The sequence below is a fragment of the Galeopterus variegatus genome, unplaced genomic scaffold (assembly GCF_000696425.1).
Source record: "Galeopterus variegatus unplaced genomic scaffold, G_variegatus-3.0.2 Scaffold126, whole genome shotgun sequence".
Lineage (NCBI taxonomy): Eukaryota > Metazoa > Chordata > Mammalia > Dermoptera > Cynocephalidae > Galeopterus > Galeopterus variegatus.
This window is the reverse complement of record NW_007726237.1, coordinates 209303-225338: the sequence shown is the minus strand read 5'-3', so window position 1 is coordinate 225338 and position 16036 is coordinate 209303.

Below are 16036 nucleotides of genomic sequence, written 5' to 3'. Positions count from 1 at the left end.
AAGCGGGTGATAGAAATTGATAATGCATCTAGAGACAACATGATCTATGGTGACTAAATCAGCATCCAGGCTGCTTGAGAAGAGCAAAGCATTCTTGGATGCTGACTTGTCTCTCATCTGGGTGTTTCCTCCAGGTTCAATCTCTAAGCCAGCCATGAGTCCCACTGCCCTTTTTGCAATTTTTGGTCCCCTCTATCTCTCTCTCCACCCCCCCAAAACCATGTCTAGTTTCAGAGTCCTGAAGCTTTTTCTTTTAATTATCTTTTATTTTATCAAGAATCTCTAAGTTCTTTCTCCACTGAGGACTCTTTTAGTTTTTATTTCTGCTGTGGCATCTTTTAATGGTGCAGAATAATTAGCTGACTGACTGGGAAGAAGGTAAAAAGGTAGAACAAAATATCATACCCATCAAAAAATCCAGTGGACTCAATGAGCATGTGAAAAGATGCTCAACATCTCTAATCAGTAGGGAAATGCAAATGAAAACCACAAGGAAATATTACCCCACATCTATTAGGATGAGTGTTATCAAAAAAAACCCCAGAAAATAACAAGTGTTCATGAGGATGTAGACAAATTATAAGCTTCGCATGCTTTTAGTGAGAATGTAAAATGGTCCAGAGGAATGGAAAACAGTATAAGCGTGTCTCAAAAAATTAGAAATGGAATTACTTTATGAACCAGACATCCCACTTCTGGTTATACACACAAAAGAGTTGAAAACATAATCTTGAAGAGATACTTGCACACCTATTGCTATGAACTAAATTGTATCCCCCCGTCCCCAGTACTCATATAGTAAAGCCCAAACTCCAAAAGTGACAGCATTCAAAGATAGGGCATTTAGGTTTAGATGAGGTCATGAGCATGGGGACCTCATAATGGGATTAATGTTCTTATAAGATAATACACAAGAGAGCGCTCTCTCTCTTTCTCCCCCACCCAACCCCCATGCAAGGATATAGTGAGAAGGCAGGTATCGGTAAGCAAGAAAGAGAACTTGAACTTCACTAGAACTTGACCATGTTGGCACCCTGATCTTGCACTTCCAGTATCCAGAACTATGAGAAAATAATTTACTTTATTTTAATATAATACCCAGTCTATGGTATTTTGATATAATAGCCCAAAATGGCAAATACAGCCATTTTCATTGCAGCATTATTTTCAATAATTAGTAGGTGGAAGCAAACTAAATACACATTAATGGATAAAGAAAATGTGGTGTGTAAGTACAACAGAATACTACTCAGCCCTAGAAAAAGGAAATACTATCATATGTTACAATATGGTTGAAACTTAAGGACATTATGCTAAGTGAAATAAGCCCGTCATAAAAAGATAAATCTTGTGTGATTCTACTTAAATGAGGTATCTAAAGTAGTCAGATTTTAGAAACAGAAAGTAGAAAGGTGTTTGCAGGGGCTGGGGGGAGTAGGGGAAGGCAGTTGTTCAAAGAATATAGACTTTCAGTTTTGCAAGAAGGAAAAGTTCTAGAGACCTGTCACACAATTATATGCATATATTTAACATACTGTACTGTACACTGTGAAATGGCTAAAATGGTAAATTTTATGCTATGTGTTTCTACTGCAATAAAGTCTTACAACGGATGATGTAATAAAGTTGGTTGAAGCAATAATCAAAACTGGAGGTCTTTTCTAGGGCTCATGAGTTGTTTTCATTCTGTTGACTCCAGCACTAAGTTTTCCCATTAGTGAATATGTCTTAAATCAAATCATTCTTCAGAGCTCTGTTGAGTGGGAGGCAGAGGAAAAAAAAAAAAAAAAAGGAATTAGAACCACTCTAGAGGCTCCAACAATAAGGCTATATAATAGAGCCATCAGACTGAGGCAGCTAGGTCTGCAGAACCGAAAATACAAACTCTGCTGTTGCCACTAAAGTGGACAGGGATTTAGAAGTTTTTACATTGGATTAAAATCAACACCTTGACTTGAACTTGGAGGATGACCAAGAACCAGTGTAAATTAAAAAGTTAATGTCCTGAGCTGGAAGTCAGCCAACTGGCTCCAGGAGAAGCTGCACACTAAATTCAAGCAAAAGAATGCTTCCATGTCACCTACAAAGTGAGCCATATCTTGTGAGGCCAGTGTTGCCGTGACAAGCCTAAAGGTCACTGAGTACAGCCACATACTACCACACACCACGGTTCTGCAGCCATATGAGAGAATTCTATGTCCATACAGCGTCTATTTTTCCCTCATCAGTTAGAGAATCTGGTTTTCATTTGGGGGAATTTCTCATTCTAGTCAATGTGGATTGGATGGTGCTGACTCACCCAAATACTGGGCTAGACACACAACCTAGAGAATCGTTCTCTGTCAATCAGAGCATTTCTTTCTACCAGCCACAGAGATGGATTCTTGTACAAAACCCAAGCCTAGCTTACTAGACTTAAATTTTCTGCATTTTTTTTTTACAGAAAAAGACATATTCATTCAACCGTATTTACTACGCTGAAAGAATAGGAGGTTCTAGAAGCCATTCTGAACACACAGAATGGAGTAGGATTAAGAGACAGAAGTAGTTTCCAGATGATATTTTTTGAAACCCTAGATATGAATATGCTAATATATCTCCTTTGCACCTAAGTCAGCTTGAAGTGTTATTCTGTTTTTCAAAAGAAAGGGATCTGAAAATAATACTATTCTAAGATAAATAATTCCATAGATCTTTTCTCTCATGGCATATGTCTATATCTCATGTCCCCGCCTAATTTGTAAGTTTCCTGAGGTCACTTAGAAGAACTTGATCTCCTTTGTTATTTATCATAACACATGGCACTATCCCTGGAACATAAATGTTGCTCAATAAATAATTGGTAATTGAGTCCTGTCTTCTTCAACTACCCCCGGCTTACTTGCATCATTCCTGAGTTTGGGAGTCCAAGGTTTTAAGAGGAATACACACCAGTGAGGGTGTCTATGTGGTTTTTAAAAATTTGTTTACCTTTTTATGAAAGTAAAACTCTGAGTGTGTGTTTTTAGAAAGACATGTTGTTTTTCTCTTGTATTAAAATCAACCCCCTCTCAAACACACACACACACACACACACACACACACACACACACACACACACAAAAGCAATCTAAAGAGGCAATCTAAATCTAAAAAGACATCTCTGTATCCCAGTATATTCTCTTTCTGCCAAAATAGAAAACCTCAAGTCCCAGATTCCAGACCTTCTATTGTAAACATGACCTAAACACTGTCTTCTTTGTCAAGGATTCAAGGAATCCAGGGCTAGCTGTTAGCTCAGTTGGTTAGAGCACAGCCTTATAACAACAGGGTCATGAGATCAAATCCCTGTACTGGCCAGCAGCCAAACAAACACACAAAAGAAAAGAAAAAAAGGATTCAAGGAATCCTGACGTGAGTATACCAAGTCCAATACTCTTTAAATGTGCTGGATGTTTCCATTAAATGCTTTGAATATTTAAGATTAAATTACTTTAGTTTCCTGTATATCTTGGAATAAATAGAAAGTGAAATGAGAGTCCTTTTTTCTCTCTCAGAGGCTGGAGAAAAACAAGGCAGTTCTTTAAATAAATGAGCAGGGGATGTGTCTCTGCGGTTAATTTATACCTACCTCTTCCCTGGTTGTTAAAACCCTAATGCTGATGTCCCAGATTGGGGAATATCATTTCGTGTCTATCCTGATAGGCCATGTGTCACATGTATTTTTCTCTGTGGATTACTTTTTAAAAAAGTAAAAACCACTATTGATAGAAACCATATACAATTTTTCTCCTTGCTCTGGTAGTAAAATGCCATTCATTAGGGGCTGGAGGAAGTCACATATTCTTTTCTTCTAATTTTAGTACCAGTGACTAGTGGGACAGGTGGGAAAACAGGCAGCCCATTGAGGCAGGATAGTCCCTCCATCAGTGCCAGCTCCATGGCTGCCAGCAGACTAGGAAAGAGCCTGTGCATCTGGAACCTTGTTTGTCTCATCCTTGGGCACTGATTGATCATCGACTGAAGTGGAGCTTTGCTGCTGGAACTCAGCCTCTTCCGACTCAACACAAAGGAATCAATCTTTGCTTTTTCCAAGTTGACCCCATCAGCATCACTGCCTCTTCTCATTTGCCCCCAAATTTGTCCTTTCCTCCTTGCTGTCCCACCAATTTTCAAAGCCAGTGCTTAGATCTCCTTTCCTCCACTGCTCCCTCTTCTGTTTTAGTGGGGAGAAGGTAAGAAGAAAAAAAAAAAGTAAAGAGAATTTAAGCCTTTTCTAGGAGAAAACATAGAGTGGAGAAGCAGTATTCAAACTTGTTAAAAACAGACCAATTCTTTTTTAAGGGGGAAAAACTGTCAAGACTGAGAAAACATCTCATATATCACAAACATTGATTGAAGGGGAAAATTTCGGGACATAGGAGTCATCTAGTTCAAATTATATCTCTACTCATTACTTGACATTCAGCCTTGGGAAATTGACTTAACTTCCTTGAGCCTCAAATTCCTGCTTTGCAAAAAGAGGATATACCTATGACAAGGACCATCTGAGAGGATGGTTGTGGTAACCAAATATGTTAACAGTTGAAAGACCTGTGAATTGCTAGGAAAGCAACAATTTTCTTTTCCTCTCTCCCCTCCTAATCCATTTTCTCATTAGTAAAAGATAGTAACTTACCTAAGAATAAATATAATTCACTTCACATTCTGCATTCCATCCTAGGATTCTCCTGAACTCCTAAATGATTTAAATTGTACACATTAAGTTTCACTTTTTTGCAGTGAAGTTCAGTGGGTTTTGAAAATGGGTAATGTTGTACATTCACATTTACAGTATCATGGACTAGTTTCACTGTTCTATTCAACCCTTCCTCCTCTCCCCAAGAATCTCTTGCAACCAATTTTTGATGAAAATAAAATAAGCTACTATAAATATTTGTATGCAGGTTTTTGTGTGGTCATAAGTTTTCAACTCATGATTGAAAATACCTAAAAGCATGATTGTTGGCCACATGGTAAGATAGTGTCAAGCTTTGTAGGAACTGACAAACTTGCTTCCAAATGGCTGTGTTATCTAGTGGACCCTTGAGGGATTATATGACTCTAAAGGAGTCTGAGCCTTTAATTAATTGACTTAGGCTGCATGGCAGGTAGACTCTAAGGTGTACCCCAGTGGTCCACAACTCTGGTATTTGCAACCTTGTATAATCTCTTACCCCCCTGAGTGTAACTGAGATCTATGACTTGCTTCTCACCAATAAAATATGACAAAGTGATGATATGTCACTTCCTTGACTATGTTATTATATGTCTCTGTCTTGCTAACAGACTTGCTCTAGAGGCTCTCACTGCTGGCTTGAAGCAAGTGACCATATTATTGAAAACTACATGGTATATGTGGTCAGCTTATAGGGACTATGGTGGCTTCTAGGAGCTGAGGACATCCAGCAAGAAGCCAACGTATTCGGTGCTACAACTACAGGAAAGTAATTCTGCCAACGAACTGAGTTTAGAAGTGGATTCTTCACAGGTGATACTCCTTATGATAACCTAGCTCTGGCCAACACTTTTACTACAATCTGGTGAGGCACTAAGCAAAGCACCCAATTAAACCCTGTGCAGACTCCTGTCCCATGGAATCTGCAAGGGCATTTTTGTTAAAATCCATTTTCACATCTTACTGGTTCACTCATTAATGACTGAAATAAAATATTTGACACTTGTTACTTTGATGTTGTATAAGTCAGGGTTTCTCCAAAGAATCAGAACCAAAAGGATGTATATAAGTCTAGAAGGAAATTTATTACAAGCAAGCGGCTCACACGATTATGGAGCCTGGAGAGTCCAAAGTCTGCAGTGTGAGCCAGCAGCTGGAGAACTAGGAGAGACAATGTGTGTGTCTCATCGGAAGGCAGTCTGCTGGAAAATTCCCCCTTGTTCAGGAAGGCTGGTCTTTTTCTTCTATTTAGGTCTTCAACTGATTGGATGAGGCTGGCCCCCATTATGGAGGACAATCTACTTACTTGAAGTTCACTGATTTAAATGTTAATCTTGTCCAAAAACACCCTCTAAGTTGACACGTACAAGTAACTGTCACGATGTTTATATGTAAATTATCTTTTAACAAGAGGGATATGAAGTGCTAGCAGCAGTTACATGTTGTAATTTCAGAAGACCTTGCTGAGATATGAGGACAAGCCCTGTAGAAAACTTGGAGAACATTCCAGAAAGAGGCCCCAGTGAGTGCAAAGTTGTAGTGTGGAAGTGCATTTCTTTAAGTAACAGGAGGAGGCCAGTATGGCTGGCACAGTGAGAGCTTGGCAGAGAGAGGCAGGAGTTAAGGGGAGAGTGGTGGTGGGCAGTCAGATCACAGACCATGGAAAGGATGTTGGGTTTTAATCCATGTGAAATGGCAAGCCATTCCATGGTGTGAGCAGAGAAATAATGTGAGTTAATTTTGCAATTCTTTTTATTGATATTATTTCAATTAAAATAAGCCTCAGTGGTGATAAGGCAAGCACTATTTCTGACATGTCTGAGATGCCATTTGTACTGACGTTCAATATCTTTAAGTGAGTTGTTGAAGGTCACAAAGCCAGCAAGTGAAGAAGCCAGGTCTGATTCTCTTTTCCCTCACATAATATGCTGACATCCAGGTTCCTCTGACCCTTCCTATGACCTATTAGGTCGACAGATCATTATTTGATGATTTAGAATCATGATTACTAGGGCCATAATTCATAAATCTCAGCAAGAAGAGTCTAGTCCATACAGAAAAGATCCAACTCCTCTTTTCTTTTTGGTGAGCTCAGGACTAGGATTTGTATGCAGTGATGGAAGCCACTTCTACCTCCTACCAACGCTCTTTTGCTTAAAAATGTCAGCTTGTTCATTCTCCCAGATTTCAATCTACTAAGTGATATAACAAAACATTATTTTTTATTTATTTTTCCCTTTTCTCCAGTCAGAAGAGTAAGAAATATTTCCTTGGATGATGCTATTGCAATATCCAACAGCAGTTCTCTGGAGAGAAAAGATAATTCAAAATCTTAAATAAGATATTCAATTTGAGATTAGTTAAATCATTATTTGGCTGGAAGGGTTTAGACAAACAAAAAGCACTTCTATATCTTCAGGTAAAGAAAATATTCAGCTGGATTTAATTAACAGTGGGATTTTTCTGGCAACTCTCCATTACGAACCTTCAAGCATTCAAAGGATAATTAAAATTTCTCCAGGTTAATAATCACAATGAAGTTTATATTTTAAAAAATGACAATTCTAAGCTCAAGTGAAAAATACTGGTCTGTGATTCCCAAGTGTATTTCCTCAGAGATCATAGTTAATATACGGACTATAGTCATGCATTTTATTAACAGTTGTGGTCTTGATCAATTTGCCTTAAGATCACACAGCTTTCGAGGCTAGTAATTTTAGGCTTGGAAGAACATACATCGTGAATAAATGTTGGCACTGAGTTTCTTCAAAACTCCCCAGCGAGCACATTATCTCCTGGCATGGAAGCAATACAGGTTAGAAGAGAGCCCCTGTCTTTGGATGATCTTTGTAGGAATGACTTTGTGGGAGGTGTTGGCTCGGGACCAAGGGTACCACTGGCCAAAATCACAATGATGGTGAGAAATACAGGTGTTCTGGCAGTAGGAGGTAGAGGTTAGCTAGTTTTTTACTATGAAGTCCCATATTTTTAGGTTTTCTTTTTGACAGTATTTTTTTATTGAAAGATAATTGATTATATCTGTGGGGTACAGAATTGAATATTAATACATGTATACGGTATGTGGTGAAGGCCCATTTTACATATTCTAAGTGTGGGAAACTTGATTCTCTCCCCGCTTTGTCCTTCTGTCCCTCACTGTTCTTATCCCTGGTGTGGAAGAAGGATTTATGCATGACATATCAAAATTCTGCTGTGAGAGGAAGTGGGTATTAGAAAGTAAGAGGTTTGCTTGTTTTTCGAGGTACTTCATCCATGAAGAATGTGTTTAATGCAAAAAATCACACTGAAAAAATGTAGCTGCAATGAGGTGAAGCCATCTCTATGGGAAGAGCAAAGGAAAAGAAGTAGAGAAACTAAGGGAAAAGTGAACTATAGGTGGCTATGTGGACTCCAGGTGCTCCTGCAAGCTGATGGAAGGGGGCACAGAGATGGATCAAAAAAGATTTCCTCTGTCCTCTGGATATTACAGGGGTTACTGGAAGCTTTCTGAGAGGATGTTCATGTGTTTCTACATTTATAGAGCATAAAAAAAAGTTAATATGTTTATTTGAAAAAGCTCAAAAGAATGCCATACACACATACACACACACACATGCATGTGCCATGGAATCCAGCAAACGCTACAAATCAAGGTCTGCATCCACCCCCTCCCCCCACGTGATGAGCCAGTTGTTAAACCTTTTCAGCACACCACTGAGGTTTTCCACTCACTGCTCAACTCTATAGCCTGTAGTTTTTCCTCACTCTCACATCCTTTCCTAACCTTTCATAGCACTTGACTCTAAACTGATCCTACTTTCCCTAATCTCCTGCACTATGGTTACTTCTCGGGTCTCTTGAAATTCTGAACTCACCGCTTGGTCAGTTTCAAAAGTTCTGTTTCTTCCCTTAAATGTAGCAATTTCTCAAGACTGAACAGAACCGTCTTCACTCTTTCTCCTTTGGCCAACCCATTTATTGCCTGGTATATATTATTGCTTATTCATTGCCTGGTATACATTATTGCTGGTTTATATTATTGCTTAACTTTAACCCTGCTTTCCAGACTCATGGTTCAATTCTAAGTCAGTATTTCAACAGCTGGCCAGGTGTTTGCACATTGTAGGCCCAGTGATATCACAAACTCAACCTTTCTAAAAGTAAGTACATTATCTCCCCATCTCTCAACAGCATATCCTCTGGCTCCCTATTTTTGCCAATGACGTCATCATCTGACCAGTCTTATTTACCCTATTTGATGAACACAGATATTTGATACTAAGAAAATTTTGAATATAATTTACTGAAAGTCTTGCTAAAATCTACCTTCATAATGTATCTCGTACATGTTGCCTCTGATATTCCTGTTGTGACCACACTGTCTTAGCTAAGGTCTGCTTGTTTGGTCCTTTTGACCATTGCATTAGACTTCTAATTTGTTTTCCTGTCCCAAATATCCACTGGAATGGGGGACACAAAACATAAGGTAGAAAATCCCTAGAATATTCCAAAGCTAAACCATTTATGCTGTTTTTAATTCCTGTTATTAAATTCTTTTGCTATCACTCCCTTCAAGTAGTGTAGCTCAATTATTCATCCCCATGCCTCAACCCCCTTGAGGGTGGGCTGGACTTAGTGACTCTCTTTTAATAAATAGAATAGAATAAAAGTGACAGTGTGCAATTTCAGAGACTGAGTCATTAAAAGCACTCCATTTCTCCAGGAACATTCTATGGGAAGCTGGCCCCATGTCATGAAGACATTTAGGCAGCCTGTAGAGAGGCCCATGTGGTGAGAAACTAATGATTCCCATGAAAGCCATGAGATTGAGCTACTTTGGTGGATCTTCCAGGCCACTCAAGTCCTCATATGACTACAGTCCTGGTCAACAGCTTGACCGCAACCTCATGAGGAACACTGAGTCAGAACCGCCTAGCTAACTCACTCCTGGAATCCTACCTCTTGGAAACTGTATGAAATAATACATGTGTTTGTTTTAAGCTGAAAAAATTTGGAATAATGTCTCATGCGGCAATGGATAACTCATACACCATCCACCAGCTCCAAAGTAAACTTGAAAGCAGAATTATGAGCATTCCATTGCATTGCTAAAAATTTCTGAAGGCTTTGAAGTTGACTTTTCTACCTGATAAAGGCCTATCTTTTTAGGTTTGTATTCAAGGCCCTCTGAAATCTATCAACAACCCTTCTTTGCAACTTTATATCTCCCAACACTCTTTATTACAGCTGATGTTTCAGCCAATCTGGAGGATTACCTATTCTTTGTATTATATGCTCTGTACTCCCTATCTTATTCCTGTTCCTAAAGAGAAATATAGCAAGCTTTTTCATGGTGACCACAGAGACTTTTCCCTTTGCCGTCATTTCAAACCTTCTCCCTTAAGGCAAAATAGACATTAATGTTTCTCTTAAGTATAGCAGAAGGACAGAGCCTTAGGATGAAGGTAAAGAATATGCTTCAGATCCTCTGGTATTTCTACAGATGAAGACACTGGAGTAACTCTATTTCGGTGGGTCAGAAGTATGAGTCTGTCTTCATTCCTGCTCTTTCCTATTATTGACTTTGGGCCAGTTCCTCCAGAGCTGCTGCTTTCTGGAGTAAGCTGTGGGAGTGTCCACCTGGCTCCTGCTTGGCTGTAATGCTTTGTCTCAGGACTCCCAGCCTCCCTGCTTTTAGAAAACTGCTCTACTTAATGCAGCACCTCCCTAGAAAAAATTCACTCTAACCCTTTTCTTTCTTCTCTTATTTCCTTGTACTTGCTTTCAGTTTTTAATCTTTGGAGTCTTTGTCTCTTCCTTCTCTTAGCTTATGTGCTATTTTTTATGCTTTCACTCTGGTGAAGCTGTGTTTGTGCAAAAACAGTAAATATTTTTAATTTTAGAAAAAAAAACAAAACAACAACACCAAAAATCACCTCTAGCTCGTCCTCACGTACCAGTAGCTGCTGTAGCAATGGAAGAATTTTTTTCCTGCTCTGTATTTTGGAGTTCACAATGGTATCGTAAGTCCTGCCCATTTAAACCTTCTTCATTTATTCATATGAATAAATTAAGGCTATTCCTGCTCAATTCTCCCATGGGGACAGGACAGTCAGGCGCAAGTCAGCCATCTGATATGCCCTTAAAGTGGGCAGTGACTTGTGAATGCTTCTAACCTCCTGAGGTAACAAACACTACTAGTTTTATATCTGGAAGAGAAAAAAAGACACGTTTGCCTCTTCGAGTCACGTATTTGTGCAACATTTCTTAGACAACGACCATCTACCAGCTTTTCTATGTAAAGAAAATCTTACTGGCTACCTAGAAAGGGGCATCAGAAATTAAAAGGATAATATCTTCTGGCAGAAAAAACTGAGTCTCAGAGAAATAAGTGATTTGACCAAGGACACCAAGAATAAAAGGGGAAGGCAAGGGACAAGTGCCGGTTACCTAACTGCCAGGCAAGTGCATACTCCAGGGCGTTGCACTGGTGACATGTGATGGGTAATTATATGTGTCTGCTCAGCAGGCGGCTAGGCTATGGAGCCCAGTTGTTAAACATGATAGAGATGTTGCTGTGCAGGTATTTTTAGATCTGATTAACATTAAATTGGTGGACTTTGAGTGAAGCAGGTTACCCTCCATAATGTGGGTGGGCCTCATCCAATTAGCTGAAAGCCTGAAAAGAAAAGATTGAGCTCCCTGGTGGAGCAAGGACTTGTACTCCAGACTGTCTTAGGAGTCAAGATTGAAACATCAGCTCTTGTTGGAATCTGTAGCCTTCCAGCCTGTGTGTCCTACAGATTTCAGTCTAAGTCCCCACAATCACATGAGCTGATTCTTAAAAATAAATCTTTCTATATAGCCATATCCAATTGGTTCTGTTTCTCTGGAGAAGTCAAACTAATACATGACAATACTGCATTCATGCCATGCCTGTTATCTACCTTGAATAACTAGATACAGGAACATTTGCATCACTATCGTGTTCTAGTGCTGCTTATTACTGTTACAATACCTAGCGAGCATTTACTGAGTGCTTACTGCACACCAGACTAAATATTTTCCAAAGATTATGTTTTCAAACCATACATTAACCATTTGAAATTGCTGTATATTTCATGCTATACAGTTGGATTTAAAGAAATAAAGAAAATAGAAAAAAAAAAAAGGAGGGGAGATGAAAGGTTAGGAAAGAAAAGAAAAAAATAGATTTCTGCTAAAATAACATTTCTGTCTACAGTCGCCCCCATTTCTTATTGCTACCAAAAATAATTACAGTATTGCAAAATAGGTCTAGTGTCATTACATTTGGCCTGTTTATTTACATAAGAGCCATGCCCACACAGTGAGTAACAGGAAGATCCTGGACATTAATCTAGATCTAACTCCAAAAGTCACATTGGTACCAGTACACTGATCTTAGGTGCAGGAAAATCCATTGGCAACTTGTGAATGGAGACTCCTGTGTTAGGGATTCCAAGCACATTGATCGAAAATCAATTTAGCAATCACATTTATTAGCATTACTAAGGCAATTCCCCAGTAGCTGGCCCTGGTGAGAAATGAGTTAAACCTGAACTGAAAAAACAAGGATGACTAGTTATCATCAAAAGATAGTCTACAAATCAAATGTACAGATTTGCCCGTTTCTTTAGACTAATTGACACATAGAAAAATCACATCTCATTTGTTTTTTTTATGTGGCATCATTAGACCATGAGGGGTTTTACAAAAGTGAGGTTTTCTTTTTTTTAAAATTTAAAAATAACTGAGGTATACTACTTTCAATGCCAAAATATTTTTTAATAGTTGTCAATGGAAAATAATAAGAAATGGGCCGGCCCGGTGGCGCACTGCTACAGTGCGCCACTTGAGAGCGCGGCGGTGCTCCCGCAGAGGGTTCGGATCCCACATACAGACCGGTTCCCGCTCACTGGCTGAGCGAGGTGCGGGTGCAACACTGAGGGTTGCAATCCCGTTGCCGGTCCCGGTCCGGTACGGGTGCGACACTGAGGGTTGCGATCCGTTGCCGGACACGAAAAAAGACAAAAAGGAAAAAAAAAAAAAAAGAAAATAATAAGAAATGAACAAAAAATAATTGTCAATGGATCTTTCTAAAACATAATGTATTTACCCCCCCAAAAGAGACTTTGAACATAATTCAAATGAATTTTCTGAAGTACGATTGTCATTATGACTTTATACTTAACACAGTTATACTTTTGTTCACAGAGATACCTTCCAGTATTACCAATGTATTTAGGACTTCACCTCCCCAATCTCTGCATTAAACAGCCCTGGATGTCTGTGATTTTATATTTTTGTCTGCCTTTTATAATGTTTTAATATCCTTATTCTGTCTGCTGATACCTCTCTCCATGGCTTTTCGTGGTTCTTATTGCCTCTTGTGTGTAATGTATCTAAATCTGAAATCATTATCTTTGCCAAGATCCTCTTTTCAAATAGCATTATTATTCTTGACTCCAAATCTCACATTACTGTTTAACTCCTCTTTTTTTATTTCTCCTGTTTAACACATTGCCAAATTGTATCGATGCTACTTCCTTTAATTAATTCTTATGACTTATTAATACATAATTCTCAGACAAGATCTATTAAATTATAAGCATTCTTCTCCCTTACTCTCATCTACTTCTCTAAAATAAGTCTTTTGGAATGCAGAATCAGGTGAATGGGTAAGATCTGACCAGAGGTTGGATTTAAGTAGCAATCTAAATTGATTAACATGATAAAGAAACCAGGGAGTTGGGTTCAGGCAGGGGTGGAGAATAAAGAAAAAGCTGGAGAAAATGTAGGTTTGGCTGAGATACTGTTAAGCAGTTTGTGAGAAGAAAATTGGGAAACATAAAAGGTATTTTTGAGATTGCTGCTAGAGTTATGTATCACATCCTTAACAATATTCCTTGAAAGATGCAAGCAAAGGTTGGAATTTCATGTTTTAAAATTACTAGTTGGTGACTTGATTGCTTCTTTAAAAGTTACACACTTCAGAGACTATCTCATGATTCAGTGGTTACTCAGATTGTGTTTGTTAAATGAGTGAAAAAATAGATAAATAAATGAATAAACAAATGCTTTGTTTTGCATGGGGTCAAAAACATTCCATACCTTCAAAGAATGGATTTTGTGGCAGTTATTTTTCTCATGGCTCCTAGATCCTTTTTTATTCATTCCAAGGATCTTGGCTGTGTTCTGCATGGGTGAGGACAGGAAAAGGTATCACATGGAAAAGAACCAAGTCTAGAATATGGTGTAGGAAAGATTTAATCTGAATGCAGGAGTCTTTGCTCTGCTGCTAACTTGTTCTGTGCCCTTGAGAAAATAGCTGAACCTTGGTCAAATGAAGTGATTGATCAAGTTGATGGTCTAGCATGAAGCACGGTGCATAGAGCTCAAGAAATACATAGAGAATGATTTCTAATTTTTCTTTAAGATCTAGAATTCTGTGAGTCTATGATTCTAGCAAAGCAGTTTTGGTAGACTTGATTATTAGTAGAGATTCCATTGAGCTCTGAAAATTTGGACTCATGCTGAGTTACTTTCTGCCTCTGCAGTCCTATTGTAATGCCTCTGAAATTATGCAGAGTGTGTCCCTCTAATATGCTTAATAAACCATCATGGCATTGATTTTGTTTTGCTCCTAGAAACTGCCTACCATACATTCTACCAAAAAGAGCCCATCTGCATATACACAGAGTACACAAACCTGCAAGAGTTCAAGGTGAGTTGGTTCCATGTTCACTGGCTGTATTTGTTGTTTCCTAAATCTATACAGAGCTAGGACCCAAATCAGTGTTGATAACAAAGGAAGGAGAATAGTGTGGAGAACATGGAGGGAAAGAAGGTACAGGAAAAACCTATTTCAGCCTGATAACCAATGGGTAGTTCTCTTATTTTTGTGGCTCTTTCTTCATGTCATTTTTGATGGCTGTCAAAGAAGCTCTGACATTACCAGATAATCCATCCCCAGAGGGATTGGAGGAAGTGGAATCCACAGTTTCCCTGAACCAATGCAACCAAGGATGAAAGGAGTATTTGGAGTCATCAGCTCACTAATTCAGTCTGGGAGAAGTTGGGATGCTTTCAGATATGGGTCTGCTGTGCCTGGAATTAGCTCTGGACAATCGTGTTTTCACTGAATCCCAGCTATTCTTCTGCCTCCACCACATGGCTCAGACTTGGGGACTTGGCCTTTTCTCAGTTTCTTGACATGTCCTGACAATGGCCCACTTGAACCCAGATGCCCTGATTTGTCTCTGCCATCCCCTGCCCTGCAGAGTCAGCCCTTGCCTACCTCCCTAGCCCAGGTCCCTTGATAGGTCTTATTCATTACAGACTGACACCGATTTTTATGGACACCAAGGGACTACCTGGATTATGGTCGCCAGCCTGACTTCTGGTATAATCATTGATTGGAACCTTGAGGTAACATGTTCTGCCTATAGAATTGGGTCTAGCACAATCTAAGGTTTTTTTTTTTTTTTTCTGCCTCTTTGGATACTACATTAAATTCAAGAAGCAGCCATTCAGCTGCGTCGGTCCTGCCTCACCAGTCCTTCTTGGTCTTTTTTCCTTCTTCCTTCTCACTTAAGTCCCAGCAAGTCTCATGACTCTGTAGGACACCCCAAACCAGTTCTTCCCTATTTGCAATAATACTCTGGGCTCTCATCAGTTACAAAAACAAAAAGAGAACAAAACCAACCAAATAGAAAAAAAATGTTTGGTCAAGTGTGTTCAAGTATAATAGAGCCACAAGCTTCATTCTGACTTATTACAAGAAATATTCCACTCATGGGCCAAAGTGGGGAAGATCTTGCTCTGCAATGGGGCCACTGAAGAGAAATCTCATGAATGAGCATAAGAATTACACAAAAGGATCTGATCTCTAATAGGTTAAGTCCTGTCTAACCATCTGGCTCACATGCAGCACTCTGGGTGCTTTATTAGAGGCTGGGTTTCAGTACTTAGAGTTGGTATTTGGAAAACACTTTGTCTACATCCACTTGTTTACCCAAGTTAGTAGCAATTATCAGTTCTTTCCTTCACTGGCCCATGTTCCCTGTATATGACGTCAAATAAGGTCGAAAGGAATAAGACTTTATTTGTGTAACTCAACAGCAGGGCTGAGAGACAGGATTTGGTGTATGCTTTCAGAAGAATGACAATGCTTTTCCTTGTCCAAATTCTTTTCAACAACCATATTTGGAGCAAAGAGCTGCATAAACAGGCAATGTTGTTGTTTTGATCCTTCTCTTCTTTGTAGATTACCTGTAGGAGGATGGAGGGGAGGTAGGTGGAATAGGAAAGAGGAGGAGG